Genomic DNA, 27,452 nt, shown 5'->3' with positions numbered 1-27,452 from the left:
CAGAGGCTAATGACTATAGATTACCATGGTGTACTAGCATGAGGCATACGGAATGGGGTTGTAGGCGTGTGCAATGCGCCTCACATCCATCCAAGACATTGATTATAATCGGAACAGTTTGCCCTTATAAATAGCCTCCTTTGAACAGTGGACAGATTACACATACATTGGACTCCATAGAAAGTAGTAACATTTTCCATTTGCATTGAGCCTGTCCATCTGCGTGGAAGGAACCATGAGGTGTTTACAGGTACCCAACCAAGGCCTGGAAGAAAGGATCCCTTCCTATGAGGAACTGGAAAAGCTGGAGAATGAGGAGGCTGGGGACAGACCCAAATGGGACAACAAGGCCCAGTACATGCTGACTATCGTAGGTTTCTGTGTGGGGCTGGGGAACGTCTGGCGCTTCCCGCACCTTTGCCAGAGCCATGGGGGAGGTAGGTGTTGCTGAATGTGTTGTTGAGGAGTAGGGTTGCAGAATACCGGTAACTTTCCAATAATTGATGTGTCTTCCAGAAATCCTGGTTTGAAGATTCCCTTAATACAAAGGGGAATAAGCAGGAAATACAGACATTTTGGGAAAGTTACTGTAATTTTGCAACCCTGTGTTTCTTTATGTACATACAACAGCAACAGATAACCTCTCCTCCACCCTGCTTCTTGTTCTGTTCTCAGGTGCATTCATGATTCCTTTCCTGATCCTACTGGTTCTAGAAGGTGTTCCCCTGCTCCATCTGGAGTTTGCTATTGGTCAACGTCTAAGGAAAGGCAGTGTAGGTGTCTGGTCTACCATCCATCCATACTTGACTGGCATTGGTAAGCAAAACACTCCATAGGAATTTAGACATGGGTAAAAATAGACCAAATCTCATTGGGCCACGGTGTTGTGTTGTGTTGTGTTCCATAGGCATTGGATCCATGTGTGTGTCCTTTCTGGTCAGCCTGTACTACAACACCATCATGGCCTGGGTGATGTGGTACTTCTTTAACTCCTTCCAAGATCCGCTGCCTTGGAGCCAATGTCCAGTCAATGCCAACATGACAGGTAAGGCATCCATAGGTAGTTAAGCTATAATGATGGAAAATTATTAACTTTATACACACCCCTTATTTCGTTTCCTGTAACTCTGTCTTCAGTTGCTTCATTCTATTGTATTTTGCCATGTGAATGAATTAAATGAACTTTACCCAGGCCTGGTGTCAGAGTGTGAAAGAAGCTCTCCAGTGGATTACTATTGGTACAGAGAGACCCTGAACACCACCCCAGACATAGACAACGCAGGTGGGCTACAGTGGTGGATGGTCCTATGCCATGTGTCTGCCTGGGCGTTGCTGTTTATCTGCATAAGTCGAGGCATTGAGACTACTGGGAAGGTACGGCATAACCTCTGGACAGCAAATCACTTTATAATACTAAAGCAGCAGCAGCTGTCAATGTCAAAATGATCAAGGTTATGTTTATAGGCATTTGGTTATTGAAGCACTGAATCAATGTTTCCTTTTATGATATTATAGCCATATACAAAGAAATACAGAATGATTTGTTTTACTATACTGAACAAAAATATAAATGCAGCATGCAACAATTTCAACAATTTTACTGAGTTATAGTTCATACAAGGAAATCAATTAATTGAAATAAATTCATTAAGCCCTAATCTATGGATTTCACATGACTGGGCGCCACTTGGGAGCCAGGCACAGGCCCAGCCAATTACACGTATGTTAAGCCGATTGGGCATACTGCCATATTCTCTAAAAATGACATAGTGGCTTATGGTAGAGAAATTAACATTCAACTCTCTGGCAACTGCTTTGGTGGCCATTCCTACAGTCAGCATGCCAATTGTACGCTCCTTCAAAACTTGAGACATCTGTGGCATTGTGTTGTGTGACAAAACTGCACATTTTAGAGGGGCCTTTTATTGTCCCCAGCACAAGGTGTGCCTGTGTAATGATCATGCTGTTTAATCAGCTTCTTGATATGCCACACCTGTCAGGTGGATGGATTATCTTGGCAACGGAGAAATGCTCACCAACAGGGATGTAAACAAATGTGTGCACAAAATTTGAGAGAAATAAGCTTTTTGTGCATATGGAACATTTCTGGGATCTTTTATTTCAGCTCATGAAACATGGGACCAACACTTTACATGCTGAGTTTATATTTTTGTTCAGTTTATATATTGATGCAATAAAGCATGTTACCATAGCACTCAAATGACCCAGCTGTTTTTAATAACAGCTTTGTTGACCTTTCTGACACCACTTCGACAGTGTAAACAGTTGTAGACAGTGTTCACGTTCTAATTTTAATGTATTTTATATATTTGTATTGCATATTGTATTATATACTGTATATACAGTGTATGGCACCATGGTGCAAACCTGGACAGAAAATGTGTAGTTTATTTGAAAATACCAACTTTTCAAACACTCGATGTAGACAAATATAGTTTATATAGAGTTTCAGCTAAAAGACAAACAAATGTAGTATTTTGAATACCTCTCAGAAAACCAAATAATATTTGAAGGTATTTGAATATATGGCTGTCAAATATTTGATGAAGAATCCAAAAAATAAACCAGTTAGTTGAATTAGTCAAAATATTTTATTATAACCATGTGGTTCGTAGGGCTCTTAGATATGAGTCGTAATTTAGCCTATAACCTAGAATGAAATACACGAGGGACATGGAATCACCGCCACATTAGAGTAGAACACATTTGCAGCTTTAAACTAACAAATATATTTTCATAATGAGTGAGACATAAGGTAATACAGTAACACATGACATTAAGTTCTTATACTTGTATAGTAACTTTGTCATTATTACAACAAGAACATTGTTTTTAAATTTGACTTAAGCAGTTGATTTATAATTGAATAATAATGGAGTTATTACATAAGTGGAATAAGGAACAGTCACAATTCCTCTTGTGTACAGCAGTTACAAAAACACTCAGGTCATTGCTATGCGATTAAAATGCAATTGACAAAGTATTGTGTAACAACATGCTAATAAAATGTTGTTCCAAAAGTAATTAAAGTTTATTACACAGGTACAAGAACAGTTTAATGTTAAGTGTTACTGAGAAGCTAACAGTAACAAAGTACGGGCATTAAGTGTCGAAAGGAAACTAAATGTCCCAACTATAGACAAGGTAGGTGGAAAATCATGTTAGTTTGCATTCTGAGTAAACTATCCCTTTAAAGATGGTATAGTGTGTGTTTGACAAGAACACAAGCCCTCAGATGGACAAAGAGGTTCGGAGTTGTTTTTGCTAAGCATTCAACTTGCTGTTAGTAATGTTTGCAAATTGCTTTGAATTACTCTGCGGTATTTTCAGGTGTCATAAAATGAATGGCAGCTTTCGACCTTTTCAGTAGCATGTTGAAGGAGTCATACAGTAGTTGAGCATCACAACTTATTTATACTCATCTGTACAAAATATCATTGATATATTTGGTTTTACTTGATTATGTGCACCTGGGGCAATAGAAATACAAGAGAATATACATTTACAAAATGTTCAGATAGAAATGTATCATGTAGATCAAGACTGTCAGATAAATTGGAATAGTATAGGGCATTGTGTGTTGTCTATTCATTCTATTCCTATCTTCAACATGCAGTTCTAGATACAGCCCTGCCAGTTGAAGGCAGCCAATCCAATAGTTTCAGAAAAATAGTCACTTCCTGAGATCTGTATTCAAATAGTAAAAAAATAAAATCTATATTCAAATTGTTGTAGTCACCTCCAAAGTAACTATTTGTTACCCCAGAATTAGTTGTACTTTCCACAAAGCATTGTTAAACTTATAGTTATCCTAGGTCTGACATGGTGACATATCAGTAGTATATCACCCTAATGACATATCAGTAGTATATCACTCTAATGACATACACTGTAACTCATATATCTCAGCTTCTGTGACATTAAACTGCAATCGTAATATGTGATTATTTTATGTATCCATAGTGACATATATTTAACTAATGTCAGCTTGCGTAACATATTTACAATAGTTATACACTACCGGTCAAAAGTTTTAGAACACCTACTCATTCAAAGGTTTTTCTTCATTTTTACTAATTTCTACATTGTAAAATAGTGAAGAATAGTGAAGACATCAACACTAAGAAATAACACATATGAAATCATGTAGTAACCAAAAAAGTGTTAAAGAAATCAAAATATATTTTACATTTGAGATTCTTCAAATAGCCACCCTTTGCCTCGATGACAGCTTTGCACACTCTTTGCATTCTCTCAACCAGCTTCATGAGATAGTCACCTGGAATGCATTACAATTAACAGGTGTGCCTTGTTAAAAGTGAATTTGTGGAATTTCTTTCCTTCTTAAAACCTCTTAAGGATCTGACCCTTTAAAACAAAATGTTTTGCCTAAAATGACATACCCAAATCTAACTGCCTGTAACAGGACCTGAAGCAAGGATATGAATATTCTTGATACCATTTAAAAGGAAACACTTTGAAGTTTGTGGAAATGTGAATTAATGTAGGAGAATACAACACATTAGATTTGGTAAAAGATAATACAAAGAAAAAAACATGCGTTTTTTGTTTTGTTTTTGTACCATCATCTTTGAAAGGCAAGAGAAAGGCCATAATGTATTATTCCAGCCCAGCCGCAATTTAGATGTTGGCCACTAGATGGCAGCAGATTATGTGCCAAGTTTTAGACTTATCCAATGAACCATTGCATATCTGTTCAAAATGTTGTATCAAGACTACCCAAATGTTCATCATTGTGCACTCTCCTCAAACAATAGCACAGTATACTTTCACTATAATAGCTACTGTAAATTGGACAGAGCAGTTAGATAAACAAGAATTGATGCTTTCTGCCGATATCAGATATGTCTATGTCGTGGGATTTTTAAAAAATTACTTACAACTTCATGCTAATCACATTAGCCTACGTTAGCTCAACCATCCCGCGGTGGGGACACCAATCCCATAGAGGTTAATGCGTTTGAGCAAATCTGAAGAGAGCCCTATTTGTTAAAAAATGAAGTCCATATTATGACAAGAACAGCTCAAATAAGCAAAGAGAAACGACAGTCCATCATTACTTTAAGACATGAAGGTCAGTCAATCAGGAAAATGTCAAGAACTTTGAAAGTTTCTTCATGTGCAGTCGCAAAAATCATCAAGCGCTATGAAGAAACTGGCTCTCATGAGGAACGCCACAGGAATGGAAGACCCAGAGTTACCTCTGCTGCAGAGGATACGTTCATTAGAGTTACCAGCCTCAGAAATTACAGCCCAAATAAATGCTTCACAGAGTTCAAGTAACAGACACATCTCAACATCAACTGTTCAGATGAGACTGTGTGAATCAGGCCTTCATGTTGAACTGCTGCAAAGAAACCACTACTAAAGGACACCAATAATAAGAAGAGACTTGCTTGGGCCAAGAAACACGAGCAATGGACATTAGACCGGTGGATATCTGTCCTTTGGTCTGGAGTCCAAATTGGTGATATTTGGTTCCAACCGCTGTGTCTTTGTGAGACGCGGTGTGGGGGAACGGATGATCTTCGGATGTGTATTTCCTACCGTAAAGCATGGAGGAGGAGGTGTTATGGTGTGGGGGTGCTTTGCTGGTGGCACTGTCTGTGATTTATTTATAATTCAAGACACATTTAACGAGTATGGCTAACCACAGCGTTCTGCAGCGATACACCATCCGATCTGGTTTGGGCTTAGTGGGACTATCATTAGTTTTTCAACAGGACAATGACCCAACACACCTCCAGGCTGTGTAAGAGCTATTTGACCAAGAAGGAGAGTGATGGAGTGCTTCATCAGATGACCTGGCCTCCAACAATCCCCCGATCTCAACCAAATTGAGATGGTTTGGGATGAGTCGGACCGCGGAGTGAAGGAAAAACAGCCAACAAGTGCTCAGCATATGTGGGAACTCCTTCAAGACTGTTGGAAAAGCATTCCAGGTGAAGCTGGTTGAGAGAATGCCAAGAGTGTGTAAAAGCTGTCATCAAGGCAAACAGTGGCTATTTGAAGAATCTCAAATATAAAATATATTTTGATTTGTTTAACACTTTTTTGGTCACTACATGATTCCATATGTATTATTTAGTTTTGATGTCTTCACTATTATTCTACAATGTAGAAAATAGTAAACCCTTGAATGAGTAGGTGTTCTAAAACTTTTGACTGATAGTGTATGTCACTATTTTGACATATACTAATAAGTCCATGTTAGTATATTTGCTATAATAGTACACAAAACAGTAACTCATAACAACATCCCGCTCTCCTCCCATTAGGCTGTGTATATCACCTCAACATTACCCTGTGGTCTCCTCCCATTAGGCTGTGTATATCACCTCAACATTACCCTGTGGTCTACTGCCATTAGGCTGTGTATATCACCTCAACGTTACCCTGTGGTCTGCTCCCATTAGGCTGTGTATATCACCTCAACATTACCTTATGTGGTGCTGACCATCTTTCTGATCAGAGGCTTGACCTTGAAAGGCTCTTTGAATGGAGTGAAGTTCCTCTTCACCCCAGATGTGAGTAGTTTACATTACTATCCCGTCATCGAACAAAAGTATTTATTCTAAGTATATAATATTCCAAGTTCAGCCACAGATCCAGATCCACGTAGAGTGCATCTAAGGCCTTTTAGCTAGCGTTAATATATGAGGTAGTATGAATCAAAACAACACGCCTAACAACTTTTCTCTGGGTGTGTGTTTCTCCAGATGAATGAACTAATGAACCCAACTACTTGGCTTGATGCGGGTGCCCAGGTTTTCTACTCATTCTCTTTGGCCTTTGGAGGTCTTCTGTCTTTCTCCAGCTACAACTCAGTGCAGTAAGTCCATACTGCTTGCTAATAACTACTAAATGACTTGTTGTTCACATCCCAGTTGAGACATTAAATCAATTCAAGACATATCATAACTTGTACATAACCACTGCAAGCTTAGGACCCAGTCCTACCTACCTCAAAGTGAGCACGCTTAACTTTCATCGTAAAATATTTTATTGACATTAATGCAGCCAAGATTTATGCAAAAGTTAAAGTTATGCTGCAATATATCTAGTTTATATTCAACCTTATGGCTGGATTCTGATGGGGTACGACAGTTGAACTAGAATCAAACCTTATGGCTGGATTCTGATGGGGATGCGACAGTTGAACTAGATTCAAACCTTATGGCTGGATTCTGATGGGGTACGACAGTTGAACTAGAATCAAACCTTATGACTGGATTCTGATGGAGTATGACAGTTGAACTAGATTCAAGCCTTATGGCTGGATTCTGATGGGGTATGACAGTTGAACTAGATTCAACCCTTATGGCTGGATTCTGATGGGGTACGACAGTTGAACTAGATTCAAACCTTATGGCTGGATACTGATGGGGTACGACAGTTGAACTAGATTCAAACCTTATGGCTGGATTCTGATGGGGTACGACAGTTGAACTAGATTAATTCCTTATAGCTGGATTCTGATGGGGTACAACAGTTGAACTAGATTCAAATCTTATGGCTGGATTCTGATGGGGTACGACAGTTGAACTAGATTCAAACCTTATAGCTGGATTCTGATGGGGTACGACAGTTGAACTAGATTCAAACCTCATGGCTGGATTCTGATGGGGTACGACAGTTGAACTAGATTAATTCCTTATAGCTGGATTCTGATGGGGTACAACAGTTGAACTAGATTCAAATCTTATGGCTGGATTCTGATGGGGTACGACAGTTGAACTAGATTCAAACCTTATAGCTGGATTCTGATGGGGTACGACAGTTGAACTAGATTCAAACTTTATGGCTGGATTCTGATGGCTGGATTCTTAATGTGTTCTATCTTTCCAGTAATAACTGTGAACAGCCATTCCAGATTGGTCCTTTAATGCAGCGGTCCCCAACCTTTTTTGGGCCACGGACCGGTTTAATGTCAGACAATATTTTCACGGACCGGCCTTTATGGTGTGGCGGATAAATACACAAAATAAAATGATACGACCGGCATAAAAACGGTGGTATTTTTTTAATATAATAATAAACGTGAATCCACTGTGTACTCGTATGCAACTTTATTAGCAGCGTCCTCGTAACATCGCACCAACAACATAACATGAGTAACATCCTCTCTGCCCCCTAACACTCTCTGGTTGCTATGGTAACGTTTAAACATGCCTTAAAAATAAGATACAACACAAAAACAAATATAAAGTGCATGAAAAATACAACTCACCATAACGCTAAATCATTGGGAGCCCTGAGCTTGTTTCTCTGCAACGCGACGGTCCCATCTAGGGGTAATGGGAGACAATGACACCCGAAGTGTGTTGCTTATGTCCAGTCTACTCCGTAATTTTGTTTTGGTTGCTGTCACTGCAGAAAATCCCGCTTCACACAAATAGGATGTCGGAAATGGCAACAGGGTTTTCAGTGCTGTTGTGGCGATCTCAGGGTATGCTGCCATGACTTTGTTGTTGTCTCGAACATACTTTTAAGGCCGCCGTCATTTGCGATCTCCAGCAGTTGATCTTCTTCTTGCATAGACATGCTGGATTCACCTGGTTTGTTGACAAATGGGTCGCGGATCCATTCCTTGGCAGTTTGTGGGTCTTTTGTGGTTGGGAAGTAGCGCTCAAACTCTTTTAAAAGCAAAGACAGGTGATCGTGCACCAGCTGGGACAATGAAGGCTCGGGCTCAGTCTCTTCCAAAATCCCCGCGAATGTTTGAAACATGTCAAATATACCTCTGTTCACGCGCCGTCCCCACAAATCCAGTTTGGCTTTAAATGCAGCTACTTTATCTGCCAACTTGAAGACAGTTGTCATTTTCCCCTGAAGTGACCGATTGAGTTCATTGAGCTGGTTGAATATGTCGCGAGTTTTGCGACCCATTCCTCGTCACTGAAATGTGCTGCCAGCGGTGACTTTTTTTCTGAGAGAAATCTCTGCAGCGGCTCTCGTAATTCAAACACTCTGGCCAGCGATCTCCCTCGGGATAACCATCTTATTTCTGTGTATAAGAGAAGGTGTCTGTGCTCCGCGTTCATCTCCTCACAAAGCTGCTCGAACAGGCGCGAGTTAAGGGCGTGTGCTTTGATGTGGTTAATAACTTTAACAACATCATTCAATACGCTGTTAAGTTCCGGTGGTATTTTTCGGCTAGCCAGCATTTCCCTGTGAATGACACAATGCGTAGACTCACATTCAGGTGCAACCTCCTTAATCCGAGTAGTTAAACCAGACAGCAGCTCCATCTGTGCATATGCCGACACAAAAGGACCATTTCAGTTTTCCTGATATATAATCATCCAGCGACTTGAATACTTCTGCGGCTGTGGTTTTGGTTGGCAACGATAGCGCACATAACATATCCTCATGCACATCCTCCTGATGAAGATATCGCACATAAACAAGTAGTATTGCCTTGTTGTCAAGATCTGTAGACTCGTCAACCTGGAGTGCGTACCACGGTGATGTATTAATCCTCTCCAACAATTGTGTCTCAATGTCCTCTGCTATTTCCTCAATGCTCCGAGTGACGGTGGTAGCCAAAAGAGGCACATGTGCTATCTTTTTAACAGCAGCCTCTCCTAGAAGTTCACGGCAAATGTCTTTAGTGGTGGGCAGGATAAATTCTTCCTCAGTGGTGAATGGCTTCTTAGCCTTAGCAATACGATTAGCCACCAAGTATGATGCTCTCAGTGCACTCGCATTTGTTGGTGTGGTGGCCCTCAGTAATTGCTTCTGTCCTTCTTGTTCATGCTTTTTTCTTTCAAAATACTCCGAAGGCTTGTCTTTTAATGCAGGGTGCTTGGTCTCCAAGTGGCGAAGCAGTTTTGAAGGCTTCATTGCCTCATTAGAGAGCCGATCGCCGCATATTATGCAGAGCGGGCTTGGTGCGCGGGAATCACCTGTCGCGATAAATCCATATTTTAAGTAGGACTCCTGGTATTGTCTGTTAATTTCTATGGGCTACGTGGGACGCTAGCATCCCACCTGCGGGACACAGCCAGTGAAATATCAGGGCGGCAAATACAAAAACAACTAAATGTCATAATTCAATTATTTCTCAAACATACAACTATTTTACACCATTTTGAAGATACACTTCTCCTTGATGTAACCACATTGTCCGATTTCAAAAAGGCTTTACAGTGAAAGCAAAACATTAGATTATGTTAGGAGAGTACATAGACAAAAATAATCACACAGCCATTTCACAAGCAAGGACATGTGTCAATAAAACCCAAAACACAGCTAAATGAAGCACTAACCTTTGACGATCTTCATCAGATGACACTCCTAGGACATTATGTTACACAATACATGTATATTTTGTTCGATAAAGTTCATATTTATATCCAAAAACAGCATTTTACATTGGCGCGTGATGTTCAGAAAATGTATTCCCACCAAAATGTCCGGTGAATGTGCACATCAATTTACAAAAATACTCATCATAAACGTTGACAAAATATATAACAATTATTTAAAGAATTATAGTTGGACTACTCCTGGAGGCAACCGCTGTGTCAGCTTTTAAAATAGCTTTACGGAGAAAGCACATTTTTCAATATTCTGAGTACATAGCTCAGCCATCATGGCGAGCTATTCAGACACCCGCCAAGTTCGGGGCAACCTAAACTCAGAATTAGTATTAGAAATATTCTCTTACCTTTGCTGATCTTCGTCAGAATGCACTCCCAGGACTGCTACTTCCACAAGAAAGGTTGTTTTTGTTCGAAATAATCCATATTTATGTCCAAATACCTCCATTTTGTTTGTGCGTACAGATCACTTATCCAAAGGCATAATGCGCGAGAGCAGAACGAGAGACGAAAAGTCAAAATGTTCCATTACCGTACTTAGAAGCATGTCAAACGCTGTTTAAATCAATCTTTATGGTATTTTTCACGTAAAATTGCGATAATATTCCAACCGGACAAAAGCATATTCATTCAAGAAGAAAAAGAAGGAGGGGCGCTCGCGGGACCGAGCATATCCAATCCCTTTGTTGCCAGGCAGACCACTCAGTGAATGAGCTCCTATACTCTGCCCAGTGACAGGAGAATGCTCAAACCACTTTCTGAAGGCTTTAGACAGCCAATGGAAGCCTTAGGAAGTGCAATGTCCCCCACAGACACTGTAGTTTCGATAGAGATTCAAAAGAAGAACTACAATTCTCAGACTTTCCACTTCCTGCTTGGAATTTTCTCAGGTTTTTGCCTGCCATATGAGTTCTGTTATACTCACAGACACCATTCAAACAGTTTTAGAAACGTCAGAGTGTTTTCTATCCAAATCTACTAATAATATGCATATTCCAGTTTCTGGGCCAGAGTAGTAACCTGTTTAAATTGGGTACGTTTTTCATCCGGCCGTGAAAATACTGCCCCCTAGCCCAGACAGGTTAAATGCAGCTTGCTTTTTCTTGGAAGTCGTAGGCTCTTCTTCTGTCTCCTCACTGGGCCTTTTCCACTTCGCAAAGAAACTTTCCAAAGACGTTTGTTTTTTACTCATTTTGCTAGCTTGTGTGTTTAATTTTAGCGGCAACGTATCACGTGACCGAGACAAGCGACAAGAGTGAGTCATAGACGGATGTAACAGAGGGAATCCGGTCATTTTTCTAAATAAAACATCGTTCAGACTCAGATAATAAATAAAACGGAAATAATGTAAGTTATTTATTCTTTCTCTGCGGCCCGGTACCAAATGACCCACGGACCGTACCGGTCCGGGGTTGAGGACCGCTGCTTTAATGTGTTCTATCTTTCCAGTAATAACTGTGAACAGCCATTCCAGATTGGTCCTTTAATGTGTTCTATCTTTCCAGTAATAACTGTGAACAGGATGCAGTCATCATCTCTATCGTGAACGGAGCCACTGCTGTCTACGCTGCAACAGTCATTTACACCATCATTGGTTTCCGAGGCACAGAGAAGTTTGATGACTGTATTACTGGGTATGTACCTATACTAGAATTAAACTAGAGTTGTTGCATGAAGATATGAACTACCCTCTAAATAAATGTTTTTGCAGAAATATCCTGTCACTGCTGAATACATTTGATCTCCCAGAGGGAAACGTCACTGAAAGCAACTATGATCAGGTTCTTCATAATCTCAATGGAACATATCCAGAAGTCATTCAGGGGCTCAACTTGAAGACCTGTGACTTGAATTCTTTCCTTAGTGAGGTGATTCAATCATTTTTATAAAAGGGTACCTGAATGTAAAGTGTTACCAATATTTCTATAAGGTTTGGTGAGATGGATACAACACAAGTGGAGTATATGAGGCTTACTGTAAATATATCTTAGTTGCTAGGCTTCTGATTCATTCTCTCCTTGTGTTGCTACAGGGGGTTGAAGGAACTGGTCTGGCCTTTATCGTGTTCACAGAGGCCATCACTAAGATGCCTGTATCTCCTGTTTGGTCAGTCTTGTTCTTCATCATGCTCTTCTGTCTCGGGCCTGTCCTCCATGTTTGGCAGTATCGAAGGAGTTCTGGTACCACTTCAGGACCTGGGGGTTTTCCCCAAGAGTTGGCCCAAAGAAGCCATCGCTGGTGAGATGAGACAAAGACATATGTCCCTTACACCATTTGAAGGATGGAGATCCCTTTGTTAAATATCTTTATCTTCTTCTTCTGTTACAGGGATAACATGTGTCCTCTGCTGCATTGTTGGACTGATATTTGTCCAAGGCTCAGGGAACTACTGGCTGTCACTCTTTGACAGCTATGGCGGGTCCATTCCTCTGCTGATCATTGCATTCTGTGAGATGGTCGGGGTTGTGTACCTCTATGGTATTGATAGGTGAGTAATACATTAATTCAGTTACACTATGGCATTGACAGGTTAGTATAGAAACCAAATTCTGTTGATTAACATGGTCCTTACATTCACCATAGATTCATTAGAGTCTGGGCACTAATGAATGTTGACTATGTATGTTATTCTAACAGGTTCAACGATGATATTGAGTTCATGATCGGCCACAAGCCCAACCTCTTCTGGCAGATCACATGGAGATTTGTCAGCCCCGCCATCATGTTTGTCATCTTTGTGTTCTACTTTATCACGAAAGTCCAAGAAACACCCATGTACAAAGCCTGGAACCCTGAATCGGTAAAGTTTCACTTTGTTGTCAGTGGCCAAATTAGTTAAGAAATTAAGAGATTTCCACTTGCTAATAGTAAATCAACGTGTATTCACATGTTCTCTATTGGGTGTTTGAAAAGATCTCACTAGACAGTGGCATCAGTAGCCTATAAACACACTTAACAAGGTTATTACTGTTTCTTCACAGGACAACTTCCCTACATTGGAGGAGAAGGAATATCCAACCTGGATCTTTGCTATAATCTTCATCCTGGCAGGAATCCCAGGTCTTTCTGTACCTCTTACGGCTGTTTACAAATGTTTGAGGAACCGCTGCTGCAAGAAGGATAATGAGTTTAAACAAGATGACTTAAACACTATTGCAAAACAAGTTCACCTGACGGATGAGGCTACTAAGAACAAACCAGACATCCCTGAGACAGCAGATGGAAGATAGTGATCAAATCACTAGTCCCATTGTTGTTTTCATGACATGTTTTCATTTGTTTAATTCATGCCACTGATAGCTGAAAGGAGTAGATACGTTTGATAGTTTTACACTACAAGTTTCACACTACAAGGTTGAATGGAATGAGGTATGGCAGAAAAGCCATTAAAGCTTACATTGATTGACACATTGTTGTAATTTTTGTGCTGAAAAGTCAACATTAAACTAAATTTATATCCCTTGTTCTTGTTATGTTCTTGTTATAGTATAGTCCTCGGGGATTACCATTCAGTGTGTAGTTCTGGTCTTGTTATAGTATAGTCCTCGGGGATTACCATTCAGTGTGTAGTTCTGGTCTTGTTATAGTATAGTCCTCGGGGATTACCATTCAGTGTGTAGTTCTGGTCTTGTTATAGTATAGTCCTCGGGGATTAGCATTCAGTGTGTAGTTCTGGTCTTGTTATAGTATAGTCCTCGGGGATTAGCATTCAGTGTGTAGTTCTGGTCTTGTTATAGTATAGTCCTCGGGGATTACCATTCAGTGTGTAGTTCTGGTCTTGTTATAGTATAGTCCTCGGGGATTACCATTCAGTGTGTAGTTCTGGTCTTGTTATAGTATAGTCCTCGGGGATTACCATTCAGTGTGTAGTTCTGGTCTTGTTATAGTATAGTCCTCGGGGATTACCATTCAGTGTGTAGTTCTGGTCTTGTTATAGTATAGTCCTCGGGGATTACCATTCAGTGTGTAGTTCTGGTCTTGTTATAGTATAGTCCTCGGGGATTACCATTCAGTGTGTAGTTCTGGTCTTGTTATAGTATAGTCCTCGGGGATTACCATTCAGTGTGTAGTTCTGGTCTTGTTATAGTGTAGTCCTCGGGGATTAGCATTCAGTGTGTAGTTCTGGTCTTGTTTTAGTATAGTCCTCGGGGATTAGCATTCAGTGTGCAGTTCTGGTCTTGCGACTTCGGGCTAATAAATATTCCAGATAATTTACTGATTAATTACTGGAATAATGAATTGATCAGATTTATTTGATTAATCTGGTAATCCTGTTCAAATGAAAGGGGCACCATTAAGGGTTGCCTATAGAGACTCTTGAATTAACTCTATCAGTAGTTATCATTAATCGTTACAGTGTAAATCCTATCAACAATATAATCATTTTTACCATGTTTCCATTCTGAACAGTCGTTGAGGTCTGGAACCTCAAGAACCCAATAGCTCGCAAATTAACACAATGCCACAAATAATTCATTTAAGGTTTTATTTACTAGACTAAATCAGTTGGAAAATTAGGTAGTTAAAGATACTATATAAAAGCAGGGTATAACGGGATACAACACAGTTATTGAGGTGAGAATCTCCACAGGTCAATATGAATGAACTTCATTACTCAAGTCAGGCAATACTTCAACAGAACATTCACAGGACTTTTGAGAATGCCTTGATCTTAGTAATTGAAAGAGACAATGTGAAAGGGGTTCACCAACACAGGCTTTCACAACCTTGACCTTATAGAGAGCTTCACCAACCAGGAATAGACAATGAACTAGGCAATCAGTTAGCCTCCGAATGTGGACAATGCCGGGACAGTATTGACCATGGGCTCGTAAATTAGACCAGCCGTCTTACAATTACTCAATGACTTCCACCACGTCACACACAACGCCACTTTGAGAGGAATATAAGAATGCAATAGGTCATGTACTTGAATGCCGATGTTGCCCGACCAAGTGGATTCCTCTAGGATGGGATGGAGGAAAAAAAGTCCATTGTCCTCTTCTCTTAACAGTAGTGATATGAGGCCAGCAGGCCAAAAATAGCTCACAGCCAAAGGAGTGAGACCCACTTCTCTCTCTCGTGCAGTCCTCAGTCCTCAGTCCTCAGTCCCGGAAGGTAAAGTCTATTAGAGTTGTTTTCGTACTTTCTCTGATCCAGGTCGGGATGTATTGTGAAGTCAGTCCGTTGGTCTTGAATGAGCAACAGTGAGTTCTGCAGGGTCCCCTCGGGGATGATCGCTTCTGTCTGAGTAGGATACTTTTTCATCGATCTGTGTTTGGTTTCCAAGGAGATGGGATCATTCGTCCAACGGACGTGTCCACACCTCGCAGAAACTTGATCTCGTCGTCTGTTAGTAAGTCCTATAATTTATAGGGATACTCACAGAGTGCGGGCTTATGATAGGCATCATGGGACCGCCTCGTGTATTCTAAGGATTTAGCATATCCCTGTTCTCTGTGACAAACCTGAGATCTCCTCATAAGTGCCCACAGCATGTTCCTACTGCACAAAACACAGTTCAACAATCTCTAGGATTACTGCATTATTCAAGATGGTGGGAGTACTGATCTAGATGCAAAATGCCATTGATTACTATGATAAAATGACAACCATTGTCATGTATTTATTGTACCAGTCCCCTCATGTTCATAATTTTTGTCTTCTACTTTGACGACACAGTCACTAAGAAGCTCTTCTAGAAACTTTATATCCTGAATTAGTAATATTCCCTCTAAACATAATAAGCAGCTAAACTACAGAGTTTTGAAATGTAGAAACTGATTGAAAACCCAATAAGATATTTATGTCACAATCGACCATAACAGATTACATTCGCAGGTTATGTTAGACACACAAGTTAGTGCATTGCTTCAGTTCATGTTGATAGACTAGCTCATACTGAGACTTTCTTTGTAGGGAAAACTGTACCATATTAATGATTTTTATTGTGTCCCTTTCGGAAAGTTGTCTTGCAGATTTGGAGTTGAAGCCAAATCCAGACTGGATCTACAGTGCATTAGGTGTCACTGGGGCGGAGAGGAGTAGGCAGGATGCAGTCGCAGGTTTAGAACTACTGAACTTATTTAAGTACCATAGAACAAAGTGGGACGAAACCAAAACGCTGTTGTGTTCAAAATATATCTTCATAAACAAAAAGGCACAGGCCGAACCCAAAGTGCAACATATAAAGTACTCAGGAAATAGCAGGAGAAATTCCTCTCAGGAAAACAAGTAACATTTACAATGACTGACAAAGACAAATGGCAGAAGAAGTATATATATACAGTGATAGAGTTGGGATTGGAACCATGTGTGTGTAATGATGACAGGACAAGTCCAGGGTTGATGAGTGAAGGGCGTTTGCCAGCAGTATGTTCCGACAGCAGCAAGAAGGCCGGCTACGCTGAATGCCTGAGCATTCAGTCTATTCTTGTTCTGAGAAATGAAGGCTAATCCATGTGAGAAATTGGCAAGAAACTGAAGATCTCGTACAACACTGTGTACTACTCCCTTCACAGAACAGCGCAAGCTGGCTCTAACCAGAATAGAAAGAGGAGTGGGAGGCCCCGTGCACAACTGAGCAAGAGGACAAGTACATTAGTGTCTAGTTTGAGAAACAGACGCCTCACAAGTCCTCAACTGGCAGCTTCATTAAATAGTACACGCAAAACACCAGTCTCAATGTCAACAGTGAAGAGGCGACTCCGGAATGCTGGCCTTCTAGGCAGAGTTCCTCTGTCCAGTGTCTGTGTTCTTTTGCCCATCTTAATCTTTTATTTTTATTGGGCAGTCTGAGATATGGCTTTTTCTTTGCAACTCTGCCTCTTTGTTACTGGCCATTTTGAGCCTGTAATCGAACCCACAAATACTGATGCTCCAGATACTCAACTAGTCAACCCACAACCTATCAGCTCGCGCAAACAGACGGATGGAACTCTTATGTAACCAAAATAAACCACGCACCAAAATCAAACTCAACATCCGCTGACCGCTCTATCGGGGTCCCTCAAGGATGAATTTGTATGTCCCGAAATCAAAATGCAGATGTATGCAGACGGCATGGTCTTCTATGTCCATTCCAAGACAAAGCAACAGGCTGCTCGTAAACTTACAGCAGCAATGGCTAAAATAGCTGACTGGTTGGACCACTCATGTCTAACATTAAACATAACCAAAACTGTCTGCATGTATTTCTCCATCAGGTACAGTGAGACCCATCAGCCTGAGGTAACTGTAAAGGGGCAGAGTATCAAGGAGGTGTCACATTTTAAATACTTAGGAATAATTATTGACTGACCTTTCCTTCAAAAATCGAATAAAACAAGTATATGGAACACCAAAATGCAACATGGTGAATTTCAAATTTATCAGAAACCAAATGTCAACAGATGCTGCTAAACTGTACATGCTGTACATGCACTCAATTATTTTATCCCATCTCTCGTCCTGTTTTACAACCTGGTCACAAGCTAGTGTCACAGCAATGAAACCACTTCAAAAGCTCTATAATTGAACTCTGAAAGTACTGGACAAAAAAACCAAACACCTATCACCACTGCAATAACATTAAGAAATACAACCTACTGAGCTTTGGCAGCTTCTTAAAATGGCGCTGGAAGAAATGGCAGCAGTTTTACGGCGCCCAACCAACTGTGCTATTATGTGGTTTTTCACGTTATTTGTAAATGATTTTGTTCATAATATTTCTGCCACCGTATCTTATGGCAGAAAAGAGCTTCTGGATATCAGGACAGCGATCACTCACCTCGGATTAGACAAAGATGTTTTCTGCCCAGGGACTACAGATAAATATGAGCTCTCTATCTAAACCGGTGCGATGGCATGTTGTACATGGTCCCGGACAACAACAACAAAAAGATATATATATATACCGTTACTAGTGCTATTCTGAATAAAAGTTAAGTCTGCTTTCAAAGGTGCTTTCCTGATCCCTTATCTCATTGCCTTGGTGTTTGAGGGCCTTCCCCTGCTGCATTTGGAGCTGGCAATTGGACAGAGGCTCCACATGGGAAGCATTGGAGTTTGGAACTCAATCTAGTAGGAGTAGGTGGGCTGGTTTGGCATGAAGGAAATCCAGATGTTAAATAGTTACATGTGTAATAATTCCATGTGTACTGTTACTGTCTAACAATTTGGAAATGTGATTGTTTGTTGGAAATATCTGTGTAGTGTTTTATAGGTTTCAGGGATGCTGTAACAGCTGTCGGGAGAGAGAGTAGACCAAGGCGCAGCGGAGTTAGTGTTCATCATGATTTTAATTTACTAAAGAACACTACACAAAACAAAACGAGAAAACTGACAGCCAAACAGTCCTGTCAGGTGCAAAACACTCAACAGAAACAATTACCCACAAAACCCCAACGGAAAAACAGGCACTGAATTTGTTGAAAACTCTTGAAGTATTGTCTTTCTCTCTCTTTGAGTCAACTACTCACCCCTTTTTATGCACTGTAGTGCTAGCTAGCTGTAGCTTATGCTTGCAGTACTAGATTCATTCTCTGATCCTTTGATTGGTTGGACAACATGTCAGTTCATGTTTCAAGAGCAGTTTGGAGGATGTCCTCCGGAAGTTGTCATAATTACAGTGTAAGTCTATGGAAGGGGAGAGAACCAAGAGTCTCCTAGGTTTTGCATTGAAGTAAATGTACCCAGAGGAGGACGGAAGCTAGCTGTCCTCTGACTACACAATGGTGCTACCCTACAGAGTGATGTTGAGGCTACTGTAGACCATTGCAAAACAGTGTGTTTTAATCAATTATTTGGTGACGTGAATATGGTCCTCCCCTTCCTCCTCTGAGGAGCCTTCTCTGTGTATATTAAACTTGTGCTATTGATCCTACTTAAACTGTGTCAAGGGGTCATCTCTTGCAACTCAATATGGGGGAATGTGAGTTTAGATTAAAGCCACAATCTGCAGTTTTACTGAGGAGGATGGTCCTCCCCTTCCTCCTCTGAGGAGCCTCCACTGGGTATATTAAACTGTGTCAAGGGGTCATCTCTTGCGCAACTCAGTATGGAGGAATGTGAGTTTAGATTAAAGCCACAATCTGGAGTTTTACTGAGGAGGATGGTCCTCCCTTCCTCCTCTGAGGAGCCTCCACTGGGTATATTAAACTGTGTCAAGGGGTCATCTCTTGCGCAACTCAGTATGGAGGAATGTGAGTTTAGATTAAAGCCACAATCTGAGTTTTACTGAGGAGGATGGTCCTCCCTCCTCCTCTGAGGAGCCTTCACTGCTATAGACATACCATTCAAGCTCCTTCAGACTCCAAAACAATCTACCCAATGTTCTCAGCTATTCTAATATCTGGTGGCCTAGCTGGTCGTGGCCTAGCTGGTCGTGGCCTCAGCTGGTCGTGGCCTAGCTGGTCGTGGCCCAGCTGGTCGTGGCCTAGCTGGTCGGGCCGCGGCCTAGCTGGTCGCGGCCTCAGCTGGTCGTGGCCTCAGCTGGTCGTGGCCTAGCTGGTCGCGGCCTCAGCTGGTCGTGGCCTAGCTGGTCTAGAGGTAAGCCGGTGTCAGCATAGGTTTCAAATCTGGCCTTTACTGCCGTTTGACTCAAACTCTCTCTAGCTTTCCCCACTGTCGTCCCCTCTCGCTCTCTCTGTTTAATAAAGTCAGAAAAGACATAAAAATATACATTTAAGAAAATAATAATAACATAGAATCAGTCATGGATAATCATGTATTTGTCTGTTTGTTTTATTAGGGTTGATGTGCCTCACCTCCTTCACTGTGGCTCTGATCTTTACCATGGGCTCAGGAAACTACTGGATGGAGATCTTCAACAGCTATGTAGGATCCCTGCTTCTACTCATCATAGTCTTGTTTGAGATTATCGCTGTGGTTTACATCTATGGGATAAACAAGTTAGTACTGTATGTGTTTTTTCCATCTATAAATTATCTCACTTCTGATCAAGCTCAATCTCAAGTGCGAAGATAACAAAATAGTATCAAATCTTTGTTTTTCTTTCTTCAACTCATCTGAGAATGTTTCTATGTTCTCAGGTTCAGTGATGACGTGGAGTGGAGGACGGGGCGAAGGCCTAACATTTTCAGGCCACGTGCAGAGTGATTAGCCTTCTGATGCTGCTGATGGTCTTCCTGGCTTACGGGTTGTCCAGGCTGAAACTCAAACCCACTTACGCTGCATGGAACCCTGACTATGTAACCCTGACTAGACAGGAACCCTGACTAGACAGCTTTTGTTGCATGTTGATGCATGTTGCAATGTTGCATCACTTCAGGCTGAAGTAGGACAAGATACAGATAATAATAAATTATGATATTACTTAATGTTTAATCCAGTCATTTTACATCCAATAAACGTGGAACATCCAATAAACATGGAACCCTGACTATGGAACCCTGATTAGATAGGAACCCTGACGAGGCAGCTTTTGTTGCATGTTGCAATGTTGCATCACTTCAGGCTGAAGTAGGACAAGATACAGATAATAGTAAATTATGATATTACTTAATGTTTAATCCAGTCATTTTACATCCAATAAACGTGATCGATGCAAACTTGACATATTTTTAGATGAACTGGGTAAAGAAACATCCTCTCCTTTCCATAGGTCCACTTCCCCATGGCTGAGTTGCAGCCCTATCCCGCTGGGTGTTTGCTGTGTGATGCTGTCTGCTCTCCCCTGAGTCTCAATCCCTCGGTGGCCCTCTACAGATTCACCCTCTTCCTGAAGAAACGTATCATGGACAGACAAAATCATAACCCCTTTTTAGAATGACACTTACGTTCGAGACATGTAGAACAATGAAGAAGAATACTTTATCCATATCAGACAGAACTGTGTCTTCTGCTGTACCCAACCCTTTGATACACACACACACACACACACACACACACACACACACACACACACACACACACACACACACACACACACACACACACACACACACACACACACACACACACACACACACACACACACACACACACACACGGCAGGGTACTTGTGGTGAATTCAGTGTCATACTTTTTACCTGCACTCTACAGTAAAACAACACTCACTATCATAATCTTTCTGTGGGATTAATTATCCCTTTCAGTAGTTAATTACCCTTCTCCATCTTTCAAAACATTATTACTTATTGCTACATACTGTAGGTCAGATGGCCAATGATATTGATAAAATTGATAGGTTCATTTTTAAGGAAATAAACCTTATTTAATTGTTATGATTCAACAGTGTTTGAGCACTATTTTTACTCCCTCAGCTTCCTGCTTTTTGTATGGCATGTGTGGCTTGTTATTGGTGAGACGATGCAAGAGGACCAGTAGGCAGCCAAGTTCATCATTGCACAATTATATCCATGTGGAAAGACAGGCCGACTGTATCTACTGTAAATAAAGAAAGACACAGAACGCAACTAAATACAGAAAGCTCCTTACATCCTCTGTTTGATGTGCCAATATTTGTGATAATGAAGATGTGTAATGTGTAGTGATCATGCTGTTTAATCAGATTCTTGATATGCCACACCTGTCAGGTGGATGGATTATCTTGGCAAAGGAGAAATGCTCACAAAGAGGGATGCAAACACATTTGTGCACAAAATTTGAAAGAAGCACGATTTTGGGGAGTATGGAAAATTTCTGGGATCTTTTATTTCAGCTAATGAAACATGGGATCAAGACTTTTACATTTTGTGTTTATATTTTTGTTCCGTATAACTTACATACTGTGAAGAACTTTTGCGTTATTTGTTATGGTTTCATGTTATCATGGTCCAGTTTTGTCAGAACTCAACTGGCCTTGTGTGTGTGTGTGTGTGTGCACGCATGTGCGTGTGCGTCTGTGTGTGGGTTTTTGTCTGTGTGTGCATGTGTCATACGAAGTGACACGGTTATCCTTTCTGTGGTGCGGGGGACAGAGATATTGTCCCCCCTCATTGTCACGTGCTTTGGAATACTCTGGCTGCTTTTGTTGTCCCTCGTTCTGCTTTTCTGGCACTTTCACACAATGGTGCATTTTTACACACTGATTCTATCAAGCCTTTCAGACTACTATAGCTTGAATTCCAGCTCTCCGGAAAGAGGAGCATCTCCATGTAGGATACATGGCAAAAGACACCTCATCAAGGAGCACCTGCCAGGATTCACCCCTAACATCAGAGCCAAGGTGATGTTGGGATTGTTTGAGAAATGTCTTGAGAAGTGTTAATATCTTTTTTTACATGGAGGACTGGAAATGTTGGCTTGGTTTTGCTCTGCAGTTTAGTGCACATTGAAGCAGCACATCGACGCACAGTGCTAGAAATGCTTAAATGTATTTGTTTTCAGAGATTTAAGTTTAAAATGTGTTTATGTGTGTTCTTGGCTTGATGTGTTGTGAAATGTCTTCCTGAGGTACAGAATGTTATTGCCAGATTTGAGGTAAACAGAATGTGTACCCTGCTGCAGATGGTTTGACCTAATGACCTATGGGAGCCATCTTATTGTAGGCCTCAGAATCTGAACTGCAAGTCATGTTAAAACACTGAAATACTATTTGTATTAATTTCAGACAGGTAAAGCACAAACAACTTGAGAACAACATTTGCGGTGTGATGTACTTTCTGGTTGACAATATTTTGTCTGAGATACGTTTATCTGAGATGGTTTCTGAGATATGAAAGGATAAGGTACAAGATGTGAAGACTGGTGGCACTAAGATAATTAACATGAGGGTTTATGAATCAGAATCCATCCTCTGTCAGTCACTGAACATTATCTGATCTTGTCAAATGCAACCAGATACTGACTTCAACAGATGAACATGTTAGACATGGTTGAGGCTTAATAAGGTGCTCTTTTACTTCATGTCAACAAACTTTTCTTAAACCTGTCATTTAAATGTTGATGTGCTGTTAAAAGGAATTGAACTTCTAAGCAGGGGTGTCAAACTCATTCCATGGAGAGCCTAGAGTCTGCTGAATTTTGGTTTTCCTTTCAATTAAGACCTAGACAACCAGATGAGGAGAGTTCCTTACTAATTAGTGACTTTAATTCCTCAATCAAGTACAAGGGAGGAGCGAAAACCTGCAGACACTCGGCCCTCCATGGAATGAGTTTGACACGTGTTCTAAAGAACATGTTCAATGAGTTTGGGTTTTTCATTACTAGTGTACGCCCTAAGGACTCGGCAATGCACCCATATACCTTTATTAAACAGACTATTGCCTTGAATAGACCCATTCTTAATACTACTAGTTCTATTCTAGTTCAATTGAGTTGAACAGACCCATTCTTAATAATACTAGTTATATTGTAGTTCTATTGAGTTGAGCAGACCCATTCTTAATAATACTAGTTATATTGTAGTTTAATTGACTTGAACAGACCCATTCTTAATAATACTAGTTACAGTTGAAGTCAGAAGTTTACAAATACTTAAGTTGGAGTCATTAAAACAACCACTCCACACATTTCTTGTTAACAAACTATAGTTTTGCATGACGCAAGTAATTTTTCCAACAATTGTTTAGACAGATTATTTCACTTATAATTCACTGTATTACAATTCCAGTGGGTCAGAAGTTTACATACACTTCAAGTTGACTGTGCCTTTAAACAGCTTGAAAAATTCCAGAAAATGATGTCATGGCTTTAGAAGCTTCTGACATCATTTGAGTCAATTGGAGGTGTACCTGTGGATGTACTTCAAGGCCTACCTTCAAACTCAGTGCCTCTTTGGTTGACATCATGGGAAAATCAAAAGAAATCAGCCAAGACCTCAGAATAAAATTGTAGACCTCCACAAGTCTGGTTCATCCTTGGGAGCAATTTCCAAATGCCTGAAGGTACCACTGCTCATTTGTACAAACAATAGTACTGCAAGTATAAACACCATGGGACCACACAGCTGTCACACCACTCAGGAAGGAGACGTGTTCTGTCTCCTAGAGATGAACGTACTTTGATGCGAAAAGTGCAAATCAATCCCAGAACAACAGCAAAGGACCTTGTGAAGATGCTGGAGGAAACAAGTACAAAAGTATCTATATCCACAGTAAAACGAGTCCTATATCGACAAACTTGAAAGGCTGGTCAGCAAGGAAGAAGCCACTGCTTCAAAACCATCATAAAAAAGCCAGACTACGGTGTGCAACTGCACATGGGGACAAAGATCGTACTTTTTTGAGAAATGTCCTCTGATCTGATGAAACAAAAATAGAACTGTTTGGCCATAATGACCATCGTTATGTTTGGAGGAAAAAGGGGAGGCTATCGTCAAGAACACCATCCCAACCGTGAAGCACGGGGGTGGCAGCATCATGTTGTGGGGGTGCTTTGCTGCAGGAGGGACTGGTGCACTTCACAAAATAGATGGCATCATGAGGGGAGGAAAATTATGTGGATATATTGAAGCAACATCTCAAGACATCAGTCAGGAAATTAAAGCTTGGTCACAAAATGGGTTTCCCAAATGGACAATGACCCCAAGCATACTTCCAAAGTTGTGGCAAAATGGCTTAAGGACAACAAAGTCAAGGTATTGGAGTGGCCATCACAAAGTCCTGACCTCAATCCTATAGAAAATGTGTGGGCAGAACTGAAAAAGCGTGTGCAAGCAAGGAGGCCGACAAACCTGACTCAGTTACACCAGCTCTGTCAGGAGGAATGGGCCAAAATTCACACAACTTACTTTGGGAAGCTTGTGGAAGGCTACCCGAAACGTTTGACCCAAGTTAAACAATTTAAAGGAAATGCTACCAAATACCAATTGAGTGTACGTAAACTTCTGACCCACTGGGAATGTGATGAAAGAAATTAAAGGTGAAATAATTCATTCTCTCTACTATTATTCTGATATTTCACATTCTTAAAATAAAGTGGTGATCCTAACTGATCTAAGACAGGGAATCTTTACTTGGATTAAATGTCAGGAATTGTGAAAGACTGAGTTTAAATGTATTTGGCTAAGGTGTATGTAAACTTCCGACTTCAACTGTATATTCTAGTTCAATTGAGTTGAGCAGGCCCATTCTTAATTCTACTAGTTCCTTTGAGTTGACAAGCCCCTTCTGGATTCTTTTACAGTAGTTGTATGTCCTCTGACCCCTGACCGTGACCTGGTTTGGACTCTGTACAGGCGATGTCCCTGCAGCAGACGCAGCCCAGTGTGGAGGGGGTGGTGGTGGAGTTTGAGTCTGATGACATCAGGGGAGGCTCGGGCCAGGAAGGCCAGGAGTACATCAGGTCAGCTCGTCTATTGCGGGAGTGGAGAGAGAGAGATGACCAAGAGTTTACCCTGACCTCATGACCTGACAATACAACTACACAGCTATTACTTAATGATGATGTAACAACATGTTCTGATTGTCGGAATCACAGCGTTACATTTATATAGGTATTAGAGCAACCCAATATAAAGTGTTAGGTGTACGAGCTACTTAATGTAAAGGGTTAGGTATAAGAGCAACTTAATGTAAAGTGTTAGGTATAAGTGAAACTTAATGTAAAGTGTTAGGTATAACAGCTACTTAATGTAAAGTTTTGGGTGTACGAGCTACTTAATGTAAAGGGTTAGGTATGTACGAGCTACTTAATGTAAAGGGTTAGGTATAAGAGCTACTTAATGTAAAGTTTTAGCTGTACGATCTACTTAATGTAAAGTGTTAGGTGTAAGAGCAACTTAATGCTTTTGATTTCTGATCAGAACACATCCTGTTCCAAAATATGTTCAGACATACTCTGATGCTAAGTGCTTAATATTAGGTGGTTTTCCAGCTATAGATGCAGAATGTGTCCTGTAGACTCATAATGATGTTATCTCTGGTTATTGTTCATGTTACTGTGTATCTCTGTTGAACTTACTCACCAGGGTCAGCCCTCATCTACCCTCAGGGGCCCTAAATTCCTGATCTACGTCAGTGGGGCACTGTCCATGTGGGTAAGAAGCCTTTTCATGTAACAACAATGGGTAAGGGAGCTACAAAGCCATACCGGCTGGACACTATAAGGTTTATGTCATCAACCTGGTAGTGTCTTGCAAATCAATGAAAGATGGACATACTTTACATTTGTCTTTATGCCCTTTACCCCTAGAAAGAGTAAAAGCTAAAAGCCAAAGGCTAAAAACGTTCTTCTCCATCATGATGACTATTTGTCTTTCTAATAGGGTGACCGTATGTGGCACTTTGCCATTTCGGTGTTCCTGATCGAGCTGTATGGACGTAACCTGCTGCTGACCGCAATATTCGGCTTGGTGGTGGCGGGGTCAGTGCTGCTGCTAGGGGCGTTGATTGGGGACTGGGTTGACCGCAACCCCAGGAACAAAGGTTAGACCAACAATCATTTCTATTTACAGCTATAGGGACTGACATCTAGTCCCAAATGGCGCCCTAAAGGTACTGTAATACAATAGGAAATAGGATGCTATTTGGGACGCAGTCCTAATTTCCTGCCTGTCTGCCTCACATGGGCATTCTGCAGTTCAAACAGTAACCAAGTTGCACCCCACCACTATTTTGGTAAATTGTTGAGGGATTTGGCTGGATAAATGTAACCACTCACAAATTCATAGATGGAGCTATGGATGCAAGTACTGACCATCCATGAGACGAACATTATAGTTTTAATCATGTTTTGAAGATATACAGAGTTAGTTTACAATTACAAAGTAAAAGAAGCATATATTTGGGGATCTAATGGGGTACAACAGATGAACTAAGCTCATGAGTCAATACTAAGTTATATTCTTTTACAATCAATAGCTATATATCATTACTTTAAAAGTCAAAAATGAATGTGCTATAGCAACTGCAGAATGCCCCTTTAAGACCAATGATACATTTATGGTTCTGTAGAAGTCTTTATGGTTCTCTGAAATGCATTGTCCCAGAATATTTTAGAATCTTAGTTTCTTCTCCCTCCTTGGTTTTAGTGGCGCATGCATCGTTGTTGGTTCAGAACATTTCAGTGACGGTGTGTAGCATTGTGCTGATGTTGGTCTTCTTATATAAACAGTGGATTGAGAGCATTTGGGATGGCTGGTTAACTGTGAGTATATTTTTCATTTTCTCTCCCACACTGTCTAAACCCTCATGATGTGAA

The 27,452-nt window shown here is 40.7% G+C and overlaps 2 pseudogenes; both read left to right on the top strand.

The window, feature by feature from the left end:
- The first annotated feature begins 154 nt into the window (after positions 1–154).
- On the top strand, positions 155–13,833 carry LOC123733305 (sodium-dependent neutral amino acid transporter B(0)AT1-like; annotated as a pseudogene).
- A 6,269-nt stretch (positions 13,834–20,102) lies between these two features.
- Positions 20,103–27,452, top strand: part of LOC123733306 (solute carrier family 40 member 1-like) — a 38,795-nt pseudogene continuing 31,445 nt past the window's right edge.

This window comes from Salmo salar, unplaced genomic scaffold, assembly GCF_905237065.1.
Source record: "Salmo salar unplaced genomic scaffold, Ssal_v3.1, whole genome shotgun sequence".
In the NCBI taxonomy this organism is placed as follows: Eukaryota; Metazoa; Chordata; class Actinopteri; order Salmoniformes; family Salmonidae; genus Salmo; species Salmo salar.
The sequence above is the reverse complement of the archived record's forward strand: the minus strand, read 5'-3'. Positions and strand labels throughout refer to the sequence as shown.